Source organism: Neopsephotus bourkii, unplaced genomic scaffold, assembly GCF_033783945.1.
Source record: "Neopsephotus bourkii isolate Nb327-2 ecotype Australia unplaced genomic scaffold, CSIRO-AGI_Nbou_v1 NB_1749, whole genome shotgun sequence".
NCBI lineage: Eukaryota > Metazoa > Chordata > Aves > Psittaciformes > Psittacidae > Neopsephotus > Neopsephotus bourkii.
Window position 1 is genome coordinate 7888299 of NW_026902223.1, and position 19674 is coordinate 7907972.

Below are 19674 nucleotides of genomic sequence, written 5' to 3' on the forward strand. Positions count from 1 at the left end.
CAGCTTAAAGCCCAGCGCTGTATGCTGGTATTTAAATGGAAGATTCTTTCAGAGCAGCATTAAGGTTTAGGACTTATAACGGAAGAGCTCTAATCCTTTCCAGTAGAGGCCAATGGTGCACATAAGAGTATTAAACTTGGTATACATTAAAATCCTAAACATGTCCAAGTTGCAAGCAGAAATAGATTGCTATCAAAGCCTGCAAGTCAAATATGCTTACTTGAATGAGCTCAAAACCCAGCGTCTGATTCCAGAACTCTTCTCCATACATTGAGAGCTCCAGATCTGCACTGAAGATATTAAATAGCAGCCTCAGTCCTTATCTTTAGCCCATCTGAAGATCAAAGAGAACTGGAAACAAAAGCATTCCTAGGCATTGAAGTGATACATTTGCAATGAGTTCCTCCTATTATTCCACACACAGTTGGGATTTTGGGGGGAAGGAAGGCGGTTTTGGCAGCCAGTTAAGAAGTGAGGATGGAAACACATTTTAACACATTTTAATACTAATTTCCTTCCCTCATCTCCCACTTCCTGCTCATCGAAATCACCGAAGAGATCCATGAAATTACAGGAGCTACAAATCCTTTATCCACAGTTTGCAGTGGTTGACATGCAAGGCCCTTAATATGGAAATAAACTGGGCTGGGCATTTTTTGGTGTTGTTGAAAGCAGCACAGAGCGTTATTGCTCAGCACATAAGCGGCAACAGCGCAGCCTGTGGGATGGTCCAAACCCTTCATTCCTGCAGCCAGGGCAGCTTCCTGAAGCACCTCTTCCAGTCTAACCCTGAGCAAGAGGGAAGGGGCCGCTCCTCAGCTGTAGGCAAGACAGTGACATGGCTGAGAAGTAAATTCAACCTCAAACCATCTGCCATTTGAGAAATGATGTCCCTTGATCATGAATTAGTGTCAAGGCAGCTGGAGAGGGATGAAGCCAGGAATGAATGAGCAAAAGAGAGCATGGAAGAGGGAGACAGAGAAACAAGGGGATGCTCCAGAGGCTTATGAGAAGCATGCCAGTGAAGAGCCTGCGCACACAGCCATCTCCTTCTCAAAGCCTGTGTTTGCCAAAAACATAAAGAGACCCTGATCCCGAGAAATGTTCCTGTCTGCTGGCTCCTAGAGATAAGGAAGTGATATTTCACAGTCTGACACTAATCATATTTGGGCATATTAAGTAAGGACGGTCCAGGGGCTTTCTCTGCAGCACACATATTCCAAGTTCAAAGCGAGAGCCTCAAAAATCCTCTTAACTCAGAAACACAAGACAAAGAGAGAAGAGAGAAAAGAAAGGGAGGGAGGTGCTTGGAGGGGGGAGAAGAGTCATTATCTTGGTATTGTTCTCCCTACCCAGCCCCGACAGTGATGTCTGCTGCAGATGGGGGGAGATGCTCCCCTCTTTTCCCCCTCATCCATGAAACAGAACAGGAGACTTGCTAATGCAATATTCCATGGCTGTGATTTACACATCCCAGACTTCACTCCCTCTAAAGGTACAACAGCCACTACGGAGCCAGCTCCTGGGGTGAAATCAGTGAAATTATCCCCATGGGAGACCCGGCCCTACAGCAGGAAATTGCTCACCTGGCTCTGCTGCTCGGGCTAGCAGAGGTCACTGTCTGCCTCTCTGGCCTTGGCTCCTCATTCCAGTCTGCTGCCCAAGGCAAAAACACAACCTTCACTGCAGCCTGAAGCTGGTGGCCTCCTTTACAGGGACCTAAAGGCCAAAGCACAGCTAAAGGCAGACTGGGATGGAGAGCCAGATGAAAACATGTCCCAGTGTGGACCAGCACAGCGCATCCCATGGTCAACCCATCCTCAGCTTCTCCCCCCTCCCCGGGCTGCTTCACACCATTGCAGCTTTGGCAACTACCCACAAGTAAACACCTCTAACAACTCCAGTCAGCAGAGGAAAGCTTTATCAAATGTAGCCCTCTCTGAAATAACAGTCCTTTGTAAACTCAGCCCCTGCATCTCTCAGTGACAGCCCAAGCGCTTGGCTCAACCACATCCCATCTGCAGGGCTCAGCAAGGGATGGGCCAGGGCAGACAAAGAAGGCAGAAGTTTCAGTAAACAGTATATTAAGAAGCGAATCAGTCTGGAGCAGATCCAGGGAGGTCACTATGCAGAATCTCAACATTATCCAGAATGAATGCTCCAACTCCCCTTTTGCCAAATTGTATTTTCAGTTGGAGACTAAACTACTTTAAATGAAGAGGACGGAATAACCCCCATATGAACTTTATTTGTTCCATCGGTGACGATTCCCACAGATTGCATCTTGCATTCTGCCATACAAGCAAACATAGAGCCCAGCCAGCTGCTTACAGCATAAGGTGAAGCTCTCACAAGGAAAGGATGTGCCACAAGTCCTCCCCACACCTTCCAAGCTCTTCTGAACACCTCAGATTAAGCCCTGCAGACTGATTCAACTGTGGAATAACTCTGGGAAAGTTGGAACTGCTCAAAGAACCCATTCATTTCACTGAGATTAAGCAGCTACAGTCGACTGGTTTAGGAGCACCACAGTTGGTGCTGGTCGTGCTCACTAGGGTTGGGCCACAACCTCCACCCCACACCTAAAGGAAAACTAACCCGGACTTTAGGAGCTATACATCAGGATTTCACATATTCCCCGGTCAAGTCTAGGCTAATCCAGCAACACAACATCCTCCCCAGAGCCCACACTGCTCATTCCCATAAATCTGGGTGTGTAGCAAAGCACTCTGAAAGGTATGACCTAAATGTTTTTCCCAATGGGAAAACTCCCCCCTACACCAAGCTTATTACATTGCACAGTGCCACTCACATGCTGACCGCACTCATTCGACAGGTCAGCATTTCTCACATCAGCTCCTCCCATTCCAAAGATCCTGGGAACTGGAGTTTTTCAGGTTAAGGATGACTTTGGTTTTATGGTTTTAGTTCCCAGAGAAAATGCCTTATGCCTTACAACACTGAAAGGAAATCACCATCTAGCATCCTATTCCTCTATGGAAGACATGCCCTCGGCTGGCTAGTGACACCACCAATTTCACATAGCCACACACCAGAAGGCCACAAGGAGCCCACTGGTCTAATCCCACTCAGAAAAGACTACTGCTTCTTTCTGTTTAAAACCCTACAACCTGAACTTTGCTTCCTAGCAAGATAAGGCTGCTCACAGCCATTCCTATGATAACATCCTGGGATACATCCCTCCTCCTTTCTCCTTCCCTGTTCATGCAGCAAACACTCCAACGCTGTACCCTACAGTGAGCTCTGAGCACCTTCTGAGCTCCTTTACAGTTCTGCTCATCAAGTGCAAAATCAGTTGTACTGAAACCCAACCTCTTTACAGCTCCACGGAATGCAAGGAATGAGATTAAAAGGGATTAAGTGCTTCTTGTAAACTATGAGGCTTGATAGCTCAGTCAGGCATCGCCTTAACATGTCCTCCCCTTTGTTTGAGTAGCTACTACCCCCCAGCTCTTCTGAGTACGAAGGTTTGTAGGGATGAGCCATATGCCATGCAATCAGGATTTCATTTCTGCTCATTGTTCACACAATATGGAATGCTCTTTTGGATGTTTGCAGGTTGATGACATTTTCCTGTATCTTCAAGCAAGACTGCGTGTTTAGTGTGAACAGCCTGGAGGGGGGAAGAAAGCCTTAGATCTGACTGGAACGGATGCTGCATCCAAACTTCCCTCCAGTTTAAGCAGGAAAGAGTTTCAGAATTAGGTTATTCATTACTATAACAGGGATCCAGGCAAAGCCCATTCACAAGGTCCAGATGCCCTAAGAAATGGAACACAGGCTTTTGGTTTATACTTTCTAGGCATCTCAGATCGAGTGTTCATCTGCATTGCAACAGGATCCATGTGGTTAATAAATACAACCAGTTGTACCAAATAAAATGCATGTATTTTATGAGATGTCAGAGGAACAGCTCTTTTCCAGGGGCCTGTTCCAGTGACTCTTACTTGAGCAGAGACTTGAGGATTCCACAGCCCCTGCCACACCACCAAGGTATCTGCATGACAGACTGTCCCACACCAGTGACAAATGGGGGAAGCATATAGAGACACATGAGCCTTGAGTGGAGCTGATCCCAGCACTGCTCCCTCAACTCATCTTCATCCTATTCTACACGTTTAGCTGGGATGGATACCTCTGCTCTCCAGCCTGGGGATGCAGCATTATCCCACCTCACTGCTGGAAAACCTTTTCATGACCACGATGTATGCTCTGGGATCCCAAAACCAGAAATGTTACTTTTAAAAGCAATATTCCCAGTGGCAGAACCAGAGACACCATCAGCCTTGGCCACCTCAAGCACTGTAGAATATCTATGCACTCACAAGCACCCCACATACCACCTTCTCATGTTATCTCCACCATAGCAAAGTATCAAATCTAGCCAAAGCATCCTTCCCTTGAATTCAGCAGAATAATGCTGGAAAGGCACAACCCCTGCAATGGATGGATTAACACAATCAGAGGTAATTCAATTCATGTTTAATCTGCAGCTAATGACTGCAGGTTCCCTCCAACTCTCAGTCCCCTTCCCATTTCTCACTGCTGAATTGCTCCAGTTCGCAGTTGAAGCTCTTTGCAGTAGATTAGTTAACATTATGTTTTTATTAAAGCTGAAGTTAATATCCTTATTCTCTAAAGGAGACCACTGGGGTTGCTGGAATTGGTTTCCCCCCACTTCAGCTTTTACCTAAGAGCCTTCTCCGCTGAGTTAGGAACAGAGCCTGCAGCCCCCAGCTGAAAGCTTAAGGGAGCCCCAAACACTTACCTCTGAAATGCTTATTTACATTGGAATACAAAAATCACTCTGCTGGATCAGAGCAGGGCCTGTCTGCCCGGTATCCTGCCTCTGATGGTGGCCAGCTGCTCCAGAGCACTGCTGCTCATGGCTTGCTGTGAAAGCTTTACCGGTAGATACGCTTTCTTCCCTACATCACATTATCCACAAGAAAGCAGCCTGCTGCCCACAGAAAGTGTTGGCTTTGCAATGAAAAAACCCAAGGTCTCCAACCTGAATGATTCTGGATTTTGGACATAATGCTTTCCATTTCCTCATCAAAGAGGGTGGCTTTTGGGTGAAGAGTCCCAGTCTGGGGGGGGAAAGATGTTCTGTGAAACGCTGTTCATATTCCTCAGTATTAACCACATTCAGAAACCCTCTCTACAGAAATCCCCTCAGCTCTGAGCTGAAGAAATCCTCAAGAACTGTCAGGCAGAAAATTGTTGCACCAGTTTCTCCACAGCAGCTTCTCCTGAAGCCCACAAAGGCAATGGCTGCAATTCAGTGAAGAACCACGTTTCCTGTGCGTTACTGAGCTTGGCTAAACTGACTCAGAGTCATTCAAAGGGGTCACGGGATGCAGTGGAGTGCTGCTGGATACCTGACAGAGGAGGTATCATCTTTGCCACAGGCCGTGCCCTAGACAAGCAGTTCTGAACTAGCCTGTGAATAACAAGGGCTTTAGTTACTGAGCTCCCACAGGCAGCTCCTGATGCCCATTCACAGCCAAAGCTCTGCTTCTTCCATGCCACTTCAGAGCTTTTCTCCTGGCTCCTTTCACACTTTCCTTCCCCATCTCTGCTCATGGCAGGACTCATGCATATTACGCCCCTATTCCACAGACCAGTACTGCAAACCATCAAGAAGTGTAGCTCAAATCAACAGATTTCTATTTTGAAGCTATTCTATGGAGGATTTCCATCCCTATGCCAAGAACTCCTCAAGAGCTTCCTGCTTCCCTTTCTGCTCTTCACACACTGCGTTTGGGATACCAGAATAGGAATCACACTGTGCCAGATATCTGGTGTCCTTCACACTGATGTAAATCACAAAAACACTCCTATAGCATCAGCTACCACCCTGATGTGAGCCCCAAACCAACACATGGCATGCCCAGTCATCCCTCACGGCTGCTCCTCCTGCTGCTGGAGCTCCTTCACCCTCAGTTGAATGCCACACAGCTCAATGCATTGCCTCTGACTACAGGCACATGGATTTAACCCCCAGCCCATCCCTGGCAAGCAGGAAGGGTGTCAGGACCATCTTTATGTCCTAGGACACCATACAGGGAAATGTATTCATGAACAGTGGGAGCCCATCAAGGAGAAGCAGCAATCGGCAACACAGCTAGGAAAAAAAGGAGCGAAGAGAGCAGAGGCATTATCATCCGGGGAGATTTAGGAGACAGCTCCAAATCCCACTGGGATCATATATTCAAGTTCATCTCTTCAATCAGGAGAGCTAGAAATTGCCTTTTAAAAAAAAAAAAATTAATGCTGAACTGTCAAATAAGCGTGAGATGAGGCTTGAAGAAACAGCCTCATTTCTCTGCGCTGTCTGTGCAAGGCACTGATGCTGCTACATCGCACCAGGACACTTGTGAGCATCCTTCCTGCAGAGCCCTAGGGCTAACGCAGGGTGTGCAGTGAGCAGGGCTCGCCAAAAGGTGGTGGGGAGCATCTCTCTCTAGAATGGATTCTGATAGAGGAAATAGTATTTTTCAACCCTAATGTTCATTTTTACAGAACTTCTTGCAATTTAATCAAAACACAGGGGAGGAATGGATCAGTTCTATGAACTCTTAAGGGGTTGTTGGCTTGTTTCCTCTCATTCAATACTCGGACTCTGAGAGATGCTGCAACCTGAAAAACACTGCTTCACCAGTGAAAACGGCAGTAACTGCACAGAAAAGAGCATGGCAGGGTGGTGGAACTGGATGACCTTAAGGCCCTTTCCAACCCAAACTATTATCTGACTCTATGGTGACAGGCTGTCAGATCCCTTCCCACCTCCACAACCACAGCTACCAGGCCAGGAGGGCTCCTCTTTGCAGTCCATGCTGGCTGCAGCTTTGACTTGCTCTCACCATCCAGAGCTGAGTCACAGTTCAAGTCCCAGGTTCCAAGAGGACCACAAGGAACCAGTGACTTACGCAGCAACTCTGCCTCTGAGCCCACATCAGATGCGTATCCCAGCACCAGCCATAGTGGGGCTCTGCCTCTTTCCACCCTGCCACTCCTGTGCACCATGGGTTTTTTAATTAACCTTGGAACAGCAAAGGGTCTTCTTTTTCTTATTCCCCTTTTTGCCAAACACACTCATATTTTACAGGGCTGGTGACAAGCTAATTAACTTAATTCTTCTGACACCTCTCTGGGATGAGGGTAGGGTTGGCTGGCTCTGCAATGCAGTGTTGGGCTAATTAAAAAATAATTACTACTTCACCAAGGACAAGAACAAGAAGTTAATTAAAAGACTGAGGTGTAGCCTTAATGAAACTCATCAGATTGTATTCGTTCCGATGTCCCACAGCCAAATTCCCTCCATTAGAATATAAATCCACGCTGGCTCCTTCCTCACAAGTGTTTGCAAACAGCATCCCCTCTCCCCCTTCCCTGACAGCAATGATATCAATCGTCTCATGAACAAGAGAGTGAACTTAGACTGAGATTTCACACACCCTCAGGAGCTGAAGGGCAAGATATGGATCTCCAAATACTATCTGGGATGATTTGCAGTGCCTCAAAAGCCATGTGCTGCATGCGGGCTATACCATTTGCTCTTACTGTAGATAATGCGGGAGCAGAGTGGTCCTGCAGCCAGACAGGGAATGCCTCCTCCCAGACAGCATCCTGAAACACTGGGAGAGGGATGCAGGATAGGAGATCTCCTTGGGGAAAAGGAGGTTTTACCTGAATAAAACTGACCCCTGGTCCAGATTCAGACCTCTTGCTACATCATTAAACAAGCTGGTATAGTAACCAAGCAAGCATTAGCTAGGGATGAAATCCTGCTCAGGAGCAGCTTGGTGTTTCAGGTTGACTTAAGCCCTTTCACAAGTTCAGGTCAAATGCCTCTAATGCTTCCATCAAGGGAAAAACCTGAAATTAGATTTCAGATGGTAATTCACTTCCCAATGAGCAGCAGATGCCCCACAGTTGAACTATGCCACATTTTCCAGAGGCAACGAACACAGGTTTTTAAACCAGAGTATTGAGGCAAGAGCTAAATTAAAATGTCCCTGGCACAAATATTTACTGGTTTTGATAAGGATAAAAAACACTGGGGGTCAGACCAACACAAAGAGGATTTCCCCCATATCTTGGTGCCATCATTAACACCAAAATAAACTCTGCAAATCACAAACCACATCGCCATTTATACACGAAGGCACTGTCCCTACATATGTGCCTCATCATAGACTTACATCAGTTCATCTCCCTTGTGGCATGTAAGCTACAGAGGTTTCCCCAGCACCCACCCAAATCCTGCTGGCTTCAGCAAAAGGTCCACGGGATGCTCAGATGTCTCAGCACTTGGTTCATCCCATCAGGGGATGACTGCTCACTGCTGGGAAGCAGAGTTTGTGGATGATCCCAAGCACCAGCTAGATGCAGGGAAGCAGGAGCTGCCAGCACCATGCACAGAGCTTTCTCCAGGATGGATCTAGGAGTCATCAGTAAGAGAGAGGACATGGCAAAGGCACAACTAGACTGGCCATGCTACTTAATGATGAGCTGGAAGGACCTTCAAACCACATACACTTAACAGACCAGCATAAGAGGCATTGGAGTGGAATGATGACAGCTCTCAAACCAGGAGAGAAACTGCATCTGCAGGTGGGATCTGTTATCGAGCACTCTGAACTGCTGGAAGTCCCACAGGAAGAAACAACAGGGTGAAGGGAAGAGGTGGGGGAATGGAGGGGTCCTTACTGGTATCTTCCTGCCCACCAAGCACCAGGGTTCCAGAAGACACAAGCTGCCCTTATCCAGCCTATGCTTCTTGCAGGGTCCAACAAACACTCAGCCCTCAGCAGGGAGAAGGCACACCTCTCCCTGGAGCCCAACAGGCATCTCCACCGCTTACAAACATCAAACATTATCATACATCATACAGGGCACTGTAACAAATGAGCAAGTTTTCAATGGGTGCAGCAAATCATCAAAGGAGAAAGAACCTGCTCAGAAACACAAAAGGGGCCACAGCAGGGAAGGAAAGGAACAATGGGCATAAAGCTGAGAGCCCAGGAGACCAGGCTGCTGCACATCACCATCCTACTGCAAAGGCTCCCTGCTAACAACCACCACGCTCCTCACAGATCAGCTCAGGAGTTAGGGATAATGGGTTATGTATTGTACTCTACTGTGGCACATGGGAAATGGAGACTTTAAAGTGCTACCTCCATCTTCCACTGCCTGGCAGAGAGCAAACATGCCAATCCCTAACAGCATGCTCTGGAGGCAGCAGGGAGCTGATCTTCAGTGAAAGAGAGAGAAGGGAAACGGAGAAGTGATACATGCATGGGAAGTCAGTATGATAAAGCATGCTTTACAACCCTGCCTTCATATTATCCAGTGTTAACATATGAAAGAGTAAAGCTCACATTCCTACTCATTAAACCCTTCTGAGCAGCACCCGCTTTGCCTCTCTGCTGGCAGCACATAGGAAAATGAACTCGGGTTATCTTAAGGGCTCACCGGCATGGTGGAGAAGCTCACACTGCATTCAAGGGTCTTGTACTTGCATGTGGCCAACACAAACCTCAGACACCAAGAATAATATTTTGTCTGATGCTTAAAGAAGGTGCTCCAAGACATCACCTCCTTCCCAGCAGACATAGCAGGCAGGGTACCCTTTCACTTGTCATGCACTGCCTTTCTCTTTCTTCCTCCTTTGGTATCTTCCCAAATCCCTACTTCAAGGGGGTGTGGGCAAAGGAAATGTAGTTCAATGGGGCCCTCTCTTGGCCTAATATGGTAATTTAGCTCTGAAAAACTCATCAACACAAGGATTTTTGTGAATTATTTGAAGATCAGTTCCATATCTTGAACTTTATTGGGATCAAAACGGTTGCTAATGTTCCTGTAATTACTTCTCATGCTGTCTAACTTGGAATCAAGAAAGGTTAATGTCAACTGATCTATTACTACAAGGTGACCCACTCAGTGGATGAGGGAAGAGCCATGTATGTTGCCTATCCAGACTTTAGTAATGCCTTTGTCACCGTTTCCCAAAGCACTCCCCTGGACTGACTGCTCATGTCTTGGATGGGTGTGCTCTTCACTGGGTTAAACCTGGCTGGATGGCCAGGCGCAGAGAGTGGTGGTGAATGGCGTTACAAGGCTCAGGCTCAAGTTGTTCCAGAGGAGGTTTAGAGTAGATGGGAGAAAACAGGTTTTCACCAAAAGGGCTGTCAACCACTTCCCTGGGCAGCCTGTTCTCATGCTCAAGTCACCATTGCTGGAGGTATTCAAATGACATGCAGATGTCATGCTCAGGAACAGGGCTTTGTGGTGGATTTTGCAACCTTGAGTTTACGATTGGACTCAGTCTTAAAGGTCTTTTCCAACATAAACCGTTCTATGGTCTGCAAGGCCCACGTGCACAGTTTCACCCCCTGTTGTCTTTGGTGTGAAATTAAGAACTGCTCAAGCCTACGAATTCAAAAGGTCAAAACCCAGCCCATTTGTGGTCATGGCTTCAGCTGGGGAATAGGAAGCTCAAGTAAACACCTAAGTGCAGCTAAAGATAGTAGTATTTTGGTACACTTCAAATGGGGTGGTGATGCAAGAAGTCAGTCAAACCACCCTGGAAATGCTCAGTGATGGTGATGGGGGGAAGGCTGCAGAACTTTCAGTCTGCTTCAGCACTGGGTGGGAAAACTCCCCATTAAACCAGAAACGCAGTACCTGTAATCTTCAGGGCAGAGGAAAACCAGCCGGGAACGCAAGGAAAGGAAGTTGACTCCTGCTGCAATCAGTGTCTTCCTTACTTGACTTCCCTGCTTAAATATGAATTCATTTATTACTTAATTCAGGTTCACTGAGGATTGTAAAATCCCCCAGCAGCCCTGGCTTGTACCGTCCCACTGGTACTGGGGACACTACCAAGAAAAGTCAGTTCATAGAAGGCAAAGAAAGCACCAGTTGGAAATCAAACCCTTCATCCTAAAAAGGAGCATCAAAGCAATTCAACATCTGAACAGCAGAGTCTGAGCATCAGTGCTACATGAAGAGACTTCTGTCCCGTTTTACTCCACGACAGTACTAAGGGGAAAGCTGCTGTTGCTTTCAACAAGGTTGCTGTTCAGTCAACAAGTCCTCTGCAGGTCCACTGCCCATCTGCGGCAGCAGATACCCCATGGATCATCTCTCCATTCTATCCTTTATGGTCATCAGCATCTATTTCAGAAGTCGTACTACACACCTTCCTAATCCCAATCAACCAGTGGTTGCTTCGTGCTCTGAAGAACAAGAGGCTTTGCCATTTATAACTGCTCAAGCTGGGAATACTTTTATTGTCCATCCAGATGTACAAACTACTAAACCAGCACTCAGCCTGCCCATTAGCTGTGCAATCAACTTAATACCAGACAGGGTCAAAGTAAGCAGAGCTTCAGGGGTTAATCCCAATGCACTATCAAGGTAAATACAAGGGATTCAAATAAGGGAGTCAACTGAAATTATACTATAAATAAAAATAATAATCCTCAAATAAGCTGCTGCCAAAGAGGCAGAGCTTCTGCATCCAATTTGTATCCCATTCAGACAAGTGATGTTACAAAGCCGTGTCCATATATTATACAACTGCAGGAATGTGGCTTTCATTACGTGATTAAAGCACTCCTTGTTATGACACAGCCCATACTGCCCACAGATGTCGGGGCAGCACATACCGCAGTGGGTGCCACGTTGCTGCTGCTAATGGAGGCCACAGCAGGTCAGCAGGAAGCGCCTGCAGCCCCCGGCATGGTGCTGATGGGGCTTAGCTTACACGAGGAGCAGGACTCCTGCAAGACCCTTCCTCCCCAGCCCTGCCAAAGCATTCTCCTCCTTATCAGCAGCAGCAAACCAAACATAAACCAGATGGTCAAGCGGGTAATCCCAGCAAGGAGAACACACTCATGTAGGATGTGAAGGAGAAGGAGCTCGTGTCACATAGGCTCAGCAGTTGTATTCATGTCTTCAGGAAATAGCCTGTGCTCTGCAGACACATCACTCCTCTCCCAGACACTGTCCAAAGTCAGGGGTAACTACAGCAAAACCTGCAGGAATTGGTGGGTTTGTTAACGCTTACTGAGAGGGACTCTTCTTGGAGTGACAGGACAAGGGGTGATGGGTTTAAACTTAAAAGGGGGAGATTTAGGTTGGCAGGGGATACAGGTCTATACGGAAGAAGTTCTTTACCGTGATGGTGAGGCATTGGAATGGGTTGCCCAAAGAAGTGGTGATATGGTCTAACGTGAGGTGTCCCTGCCCATGGCAGGGGGATGGAACTGGATGATCCTAAGGTCCTTTCCAACCCAAACCATTCTATGATTGAAGCAGTAAAAACAGAACCAAGCTCTGGAGCCCTAGCTCAAATACTGCCTTTTTCTTCAAAGAAAATGGTTTGGAGCAAAAGCAGTCAAAAGTGAAATCCAAACTGCCCCAAAATTGTTCTCATGTCAGTATGATGCAAGTTACTGTTCACTTCTCCTCAGAAACTCTTACTTGGTATGTATTAAAAATACATAAAATACTATAAGGATTAAAGTCTGGTTTATAGGTACCATGTCAAGGGAGCAGTCATTTCTATACTCTTTAGATGGTTCAGATACAATGTAAGGCTTATTGTTATTTTAATAGGCATTATAAGTGAAAATGGATTTTTAAACAGTATGTTCCATACAAGTAAAAAGCCATTTTTCAGCAGCCTGAAAGGTTGTTTGGTTTCTCTCCCCCCACACACATCACAACACTAATTGGGTATTATAGATGAAGGCAAGATTCAAAACTGAGCTGAGGCAGAGGTTGGGGTTACACAAACTTGGAGACAGCCGGTGATATCAGAACAGTGACATGAAACTCCAGGGAAGTTCATGCAATGGGAACCATTTGGAATCCTTCAACAGCAAGAAGCAACAAAGGACATGCTTGGGTTTATACATATGCTAGAAGGGGACCTGGCAGATGCCATAACCTGAAGCCATAGCCATGCATTAACAGCCCTACCTCTGCACATCATAACCAACCATACCCATAGCCATCCCTTCTCACCCCAGCATGCTTTAGGCTTTCCAACCCTCTCTAGGTCTTCCTCACTTATAGTCCCTTTACATCTCCATGGCTCACGCTATTCCTCCCCCAGCCCTTCAATTCCCCTCTCTACAGGGCTTTCTCCCTGCTACTCTACACCCCAAAGGCATCCTTGTGGGCTCCCACTAAATGCCAAGTTCTCCAAAGCAAAGAGATGTTTTTAAGCCACCAGAAGAGTCAATTTGCAAGTCATCATCTCCCTCTGTTGTCATCTATCCCTCCCCAGCTGCTCCAGCAAACAGCCCTTGTTGGTTGTGTTTTACCTTTGTGGTGCTCATTTAGCAGCCACATTCAGCATCTCTCCCCAGAATTACACTCATTTCATTCCCCATGGGAATCTGTTGACTGTTTGCAGGAGTTCCAAACAGCAGCACTTCCACAGAGCTCATGAGCACTTCATAACACATCTGTTGGGCACTGATGGGAAAGTTGCGTCTGAACCCTTAACTCCACAGCTCCAGGAAGTTCAGCTCATACAAAGAATCCCCTTTCTGTTAAAATCTGCCCTAAGGAGAGGGATTGGAGAAAAGGATCAGGATTCACATTGCCAAAATGCCCCACATGTCAACTGCCAGCCAAAGCTAATCCAGAATCAAACAGAGCTCATTCTATTTCTAATACAACCCCCTGATGGGTTCCCTCCATTGGGCCACAAGACAGCCCCAGTTCCTCACCACAGCGCTGGGCCCGGATCCAGCTTGGGTTTCCAACTCCCATTGAAATACCTGCATGATCCTGAGCTTTGTTATGTTAGCTTAAGCTGCACAGATTGTACAATCAGCTGTGCAAGACCCTTTTCCAAATCCTATTCACCAGCACCTGAAACTGGCTCCCGATCAAAACACAACCCAAGCCCACTTACTTTTATACTGCCTTCCTCAGCAGAAAGCCAACACTCCCCTTTTCGAAAGCCATTTAATCCTTCTCCAATTCTAAGCTTAACCCAACATTTCTTCACTTAAAAGAATTAAATATGTATAAAACTCGTACTAGCTGAATAAGGATGTGCCTACCTCAGAACTGTTCAGGCACCCAGCCCTGAACATAAGCTTAGACAAGCCTGGCAATGCTATCATGGAAATTCCTCTGTTGAGACACACCTGCAGGATACAGACTGAAAGGAAAGGGAATTTATTCATTTGCCCAAACAGTTATCTCCAAGCCAAGGAGCAAACAGCATTTTGCTAGGATAGATTAGGTGGTACTGTGGCTGAAAAGAATACACTCAGTACTTCATTCCCACATGACTGCCTTTATAATATATATGTATTTTTTCAAATAAGGACAGATATCTACAGACAACATTGTCTAGAGAGGGGCAGAAATAGGTTAGCACACAACAATGTATGCTAAATGACAACTATGTGCCATGAAAGCACATGTGAGCATAAAGAGGTCTGCACTGATCTAGACACCCTTTCTGGAGAAGGCTGCGTGGAGACCTCATAGCAGCTTTCCAGTGTCTGAAGGGGACCTATAGGGATGCTGGGGAGGGTGTCTTCATTAGGGACTGTAGTGATAGAAGAAGGGGTAATGGGTTAAAACTTAAACAAGGGAAGTTTAGATTGGATATAAGGAGGAAATTCTTTCCTGTTAGGGTGGTGAGGCACTGGAATGGGTTGCCCAGGGAGGTTGTGAATGCTCCATCCCTGGCAGTGCTCAAGGCCAGGTTGGATGAAGCCTTTGGTGAGATGGTTTAGTGTGAGGTATCCCTGCCCATGGCAGGGGGGTTGGAACTGGATGATCTTAAGGTCCTTTCCAACCCTAACTATTCTGTGATTCTATGATTCTACGAAGAACTGAGGATGCAAGAGGAGGCAGGGTGTGTACAATAGTATTTCATTCACCATTCAGTCCATCCAGGGCATTTACAAGCACACATCATTTGACAAGCTCCCTGCCAGAGCTCTTCATCCAAGGGATCACTGACCAGCCAATTCCTCCAGTTGGGATTGCCCAGCCAGACACCTGAAAGGGGCCCAAGGCCCCAAGAGCTCAGTGCTTTGCAATAAACAGTCCCCTCTGAAATGTGTTGAATGAGGCATCAAAGCTGAAGCACACAACAGCACTAATTGCTTCTGAAAATCTAAGCTGTGGTGCCTGCAAACACTTAAGCACATGTATAATAGAGTCCTCCTGTTGGCTCTGTGGTTGGCCTTGCTTGTGTATGCTGGGAGGGTGCTGCAAATGTACATGCTTGGGTTGGATGAGTGCTATCAATAACAATAATATTGAGATCTTACATAGCCTGTAGCATGTTGGAGAGAGATAATTATAAAGGAAGGTTAGTCAGGAGACAATAAGCATCTCCCTCTTTAAGAAAGAGCAAATTTCACCCTGAAAATACAGCATAGTGAAAAACAGAGGAAGTAAATGAGTCCTGAATGAATTACATATATACATATAATATAGTTATATATATATACACATGCAGAAGACCTGCAGTCATTGTGTGCAGCTCTGGAGAAATCACATCACTGCCCAGTGGTGAAAATAAACACCCTAAAGGCAAATACTGTGAACCCCAAGTGAGAGCACCACTAAGCCTTAAGATGCACCATGTATACACCCTGCTCCACTGCAACACCCTGCCTGCACCACTTCAGCTGAAACAGAGAGGGAACAGGAAGATTCAGACACAATTCTTGGCCAACAGCATGAATGATTCTAATGCTAGTGAGCCCTTCACACAGATCACAGAAATCGTCCTCCTTTCACTTCAAATTCTTAGTTATGAAACAGCTTAAAAGCAGAATGATGCATAGCAAAGGTGAATGCCATCTCCTATTTGATTTTTCTCGTTATACAAAAACAGAGCCTTTTAGAGGAACTAAGGCATGATGCATCTAAAAGAGCACCTCTGAAACCAAATTTGCCATCATCACCAGATGCACAACCAGGGTTGGAACAGGTATTAATACAAAAACACCAGGGGAAAAAGCCCTTAGGACATCTTCTCATGAGCAGCGCAGACGGACCAGACACAAGAAGGGCATTTCCCACCTTGCAAAATGTTCACAAGAAAGAATTATCTTGTTTGGGCCCGTTTTTACTGCCTCCTTGTAATAAATGGCAGGAAAGCTCCCAGCTGCCACTAAAGCCAACAGATTTGGCCCAAAATACAGATGACAGTTGTTGCGTAAGAAACAGAGCATCAGTCCAGGCAACAGCAACTGGACTACTTCCCCTCCCTCCCAAACTTAAAAGCCCTCACAGTAAGATGATATAATCTGGGGGCAGATACATCCCCCCATAGCTAAGACCTTTGAAAGATGCTACAGCAGAAATGGAGTAGAAAAAGGTCACCAGGATTCCTTGTGCCTTCCTCAGGCACTTACCTTCAGGCAACACTAAGGCTTCCTCCAACCAAATCAAGAGCAAACCTTAATATATCTTAGCAAGGAGTGAATTGCCTTCTGGAGACTCCTGTGCCTCTGCACTAAAAAGGAAGCCTGCAAACCAGGCAGCAATTTCTACATGGCTAAGATCAGGTGCACTGAAGTCCTTCCAAAATGATTAAAGTTAGCAAAATTAAGTGTTCTCTGCAGACATGTTACTGCAAACATTCCTGCACAACAACTCTTTCTGGTCTTTGCTCTACAGCATCTGGTTCTGGCCACTGCTAGCAGCAAAGTGCTAGACTCTCTGGAAATCAGATTTGACCAAGCATGGGAATTCCTATGTACCAATAAGCTACCCTTTGATTCGGGGCATATTTCAGATTAAAGTTCCAAGGAGCTACAAGGGGAGAGGGAATTCTCCCTTTCAATCCCGAGAGCTGCACTGATTTATTATTTCTGGCACCATATAGTGCATTGTTTGGTTGAGATTGGCTGTTAAAATCCATACTTATGAAATGTAATATTCCTCTGGAAATGTCCCATTCTGGTTCTTTTTTTAAAATGGTATTTTTATTCAGAGGAAAGGGGCAGGAATGGTGGAATTAGCCTAGTAATGATGTTCTAAACCATTTCAGCTGGGACACTCAGGTAGACAAATATTTTACTTCCATTTGAATACTTACTTAACCAAAACCAAGCTGAGATCCTTGTGTGAATTCAGCAGGGTAATTAAGGAGAGATGGCTGTACCTTTGCCTAATAATTTAAAGGCAAAGATGCCAAAGGACTGGAGAGCACGGCTCACTCTTCAGTGTCCTCTCGCATTAGCACTGCTCAGTAGCTAAATAAGGGATAATCTGAACCCCAGTCAGAGGTTGATGGCCACTGGCTCAGGAGAGACCTTGGCAGATTATGCAGGCATGGGGCCATCAAAAAGTAACTGCAGAGGTTGGCAGAACAGTGCAAAACCAGAGTTTTCCAGTGCTGTGTGCCATACCTGCACCCTGGCTCATCACCTGCAAACCACACTCATTGCTAAGCTATTCTTAACTCCTTGATTTCATTCCCAGAGACCAGATCTTCCGCTCACGCTGATCGGTGTCACTTCACTGCAGTTAAAAAGGGGATCAAACTTGCCACAGGTGAGAACCAGTCCCCTGCTTGCCAACAGCAACCACTGTCTGCGACATCCAGGAGTGGATAAAAGGCAACTTTTAGGAATTGGACACACTTCCCTTTGGAAAGACTTACGGTTTCCCAGAGGCCTCCATCCTCACGCTGTGATGGAGCAATCACAGCTGGAAATCACTTGAGCTAAGGACAAGCAGAGAGCGGCAGCAGCCTGCTCTAAGCATGAGCATGCTTTTGCTTCCCCAACATTACAGCCTCTACCAAAGCACCTTCAGAAGGCAGAGAAATGCCCCCCGCTGCGAACCGTTCGCTATGCCCTGAGCTGTGGGAAGCAGCGCTGCGCTCCCCTGCAGCCCTAGGGCTGGTGACAGCTCGGAGCCCACGGACACTGCCAGCAGGCTTCAGACAGAGCAAGCGTGAGCCTCTTCTGACACCTAGTGCCCAGAGTGCTCAGGGCCTGGGACAGGGCAGCAGCAGCCACCAAAGCATCAGGCTGGGAGCATCCCCCATCCCTTGCGCAGCATCCTGCCAGCCACAGGCACCAGTGGCACAGGGAAACCACCTCAGTTTACTTTGCTGTGCTTCAGGTTTGCAGGAGGGCCAACCTAAATATGCAGTTCAGGCCACTCAAAACAGCACCCACAGAGCATCTGGTTAAACATGACAACGCCACCGAAGTGAGCTTTGATTTTAGCAGGATCCAGGAACGCACCTTTTCCTTATCACTCTTACAGGATTCTCTGCGTATAAATACTTAATGGAAATGTTCCTGGAATCACATTACCATGAAAAAGTGTGATCCCAGAAACATTTGCATGAGACAATAGTCTGTAGCTTTGCAGCATCCAAATCCAGATGTTTCTGGTGAGAAAGAAATAGATGACCTGAGAATTAAACCCAGGCCCCTTGGCTCCCCTCCAGATGCTCTACCAGCTGCTCACACCAAGTCCCCTCTGGTCAATTACTTTACTTGATGCTTCTAATCAACAATATTATATATGTGATGCTATAAACTTTTGTATTTAATATTAGCTCATAACTCAGCATCCAAAACCAGATGTTTTTGGTGAGAAAGAAATTGATGACTTATCAGAGGACTGAACCCAGGCCCCCTGGCTCCCTTCCAGCAGTCTACCAGCTGAGCTGCAAAGCTAACCAGTTACCTCCTGCTCCCCCCGCACCACTGCTACTCATGAAAGGAAAAGGATCCCACATCTCCCAGTGCAGTGTGCAGGAATATGTGAAAGATGGTTTTATAAACACTTGTAAAACAGCATAACGCAACGTTGCTTTGAGTCAGAGAACACACTTCTTCCCAGAGAAGGGCTGTGCAGGCAAGCTCCTTGCTTTCCTAAGAGCTGAAGGCTCACGTACAACTGCATGCAGAAGCAGCATAATAGATGACTAATTTATATCTGAACTTCTCCAGCTTCCCCATGCTCTGTTGAAGATGATTATGAGATGCTCTCTGCAAAGCTGCCTTCAGGACAGCTCAGTGGGTTATACGATGGAGCACAATGCATATGTTAAAGGATTCAAAACAGTTTTGTGCAGGGCTGAAAGGTGGAATGCAGTCATTTCTGATTTATGGATCTTTTATGTTCCAACCACACAAAACATTTAAGTGCTTTACTTCAAGCCTGTAGTAGATGCATTGAGTTCACTGCAACTGCTCCCATGTCTGAAGTCAAGCACATATTTAGGTGCAGTACTGCACAAGGCTATACCTGTGGAACCCAGAGCAGAGCAAAGTACTGTCCTGCTGTTGCTTAACTACTCAGGATGCTGTATTACAGAATCACATCTTTATTTAGTAAAGGACAGAGCACCAATTGTATTTTTAGGGTTTTGTTCTTAAATTATAGCTGCAGAGAATACGATAAAAAGCAAATCTCATGAAAACCCAAAGCCCGCACGCAAGTCTCATGAAAACCCAAAGCCCCCAGTCTTAAAGAGCTTTGTTTAGGATTAGCAGCAACATCCGCTACAGAGAGCATCCAGATCTACAAATACTTGCCCACAATTGCCAGAAACAACTGTTAAAATATTATTGCAACTGAAAGGAATCTGAAAGTCAAACCTGCATGCTATGAAAACCTATC